The sequence below is a fragment of the Parus major genome, chromosome 2 (genome assembly GCF_001522545.3).
Source record: "Parus major isolate Abel chromosome 2, Parus_major1.1, whole genome shotgun sequence".
Lineage (NCBI taxonomy): Eukaryota > Metazoa > Chordata > Aves > Passeriformes > Paridae > Parus > Parus major.
In genome coordinates, this window is record NC_031769.1 from 150,122,924 (window position 1) to 150,124,059 (window position 1,136).

The 1,136-nt window shown below is 57.0% G+C and overlaps 1 protein-coding gene across 44 annotated transcripts in view; it reads right to left on the minus strand.

The window, feature by feature from the left end:
- The window catches only part of SCRIB (scribble planar cell polarity protein), an 83,716-nt gene that overhangs the window by 67,592 nt on the left and 14,988 nt on the right, over nucleotides 1-1,136 (minus strand). The gene's annotated exons all lie outside the window — the stretch shown is intronic.

The following is a 1,136-nucleotide window of genomic DNA, read 5'->3' on the forward strand; positions in this document are numbered from 1 at the left end:
AGCTGATCCCACTGACCCCACAGCTCTGCAGCTGATCCCACTGACCCCACAGCTCCAGAGCTGATCCCACTGAGCCCACAGCTCCAGAACTGATCCCATTGACCCCACACCTCCAGAGCTGCCCCCTTGCCTGCTCAGCACCTCTGCAGTGCCAGGGCTGCTCGTGGCTCCCCGAGTGCCAAGGGCCAGCACACTCCTGCCAAGGAGAACCCCTAGGGCCAGGTTTTGTCCATGCTGGCACCCTGAGGCCCTGGCCCCTGAGCTGTCCAGCACTAGCTGACCTCATCTTCTCCATCCCAAGTCACTCCAGGAAGAGGAAGGGTTAAACACAGGAGAAAGCACCAAGGAGCCTGTGGTGCCACAAGCTCCTGCACAGGAACGAGCAGTCTCAAACACAGCTGCACAATCCTCTTCCCTGGTGAAAGCACATCCTGACAGGCACCTGGGAGCCTGCTCTCAAGCACAGGAAACCTCAGGATTTCTTCTGAAAGCCAATTCTCCTTGCAACAAAACCCTCTGGTTTTAGGATTCAGCCTCCTGCACAGCCTGTCCTTCAGTGCACCCCTTGCAGTCCCTGCACAGGGACACTGCTCCCTCCATCCCCACTCCTGGAACACAGCTCAGAAGGCAGGTAATGAACCTCCTGCCATGGAGCAGGCATCCAACCTGCCCCACAGAAAGGACAACTGAGCCCCAGGCAGGAGGCTCAGCTGCCAGCCAGGGTAAATTCTGACAGCTGCCCTACTCCTGAGCAGGCATCACAGGCTCTGCCAGTGGCCAGTGCCTCCTCAGCTCTGAGTCTCCAGCTCAAAGAACCTTTTTGAGTGAGGGCATTCCCAAGTATGAGAGGTCTTGGATGAAGGGGACTTCAAATATTGCTTCTGCATCGGCTCAAACAGAGCAAGGCAAGCATCCACTGAGGGACAGGCTCCACAGCCAAGTGAGGGAAAGGACCTTTCCCTGGGCAACCTCAGCTCCAGGAGGGACAGGAGTGATCCTGGCACCCTGGAGCATGTGCAGTTACAGCAGAAACAGGTCTGACTCCAGCACCTTCCACGTCCAGAGACCACATCTCACCTGATGTCAGATCCCACATCTCACCTGATGTCAGATCCCACATCTCACCTGATGTCAGA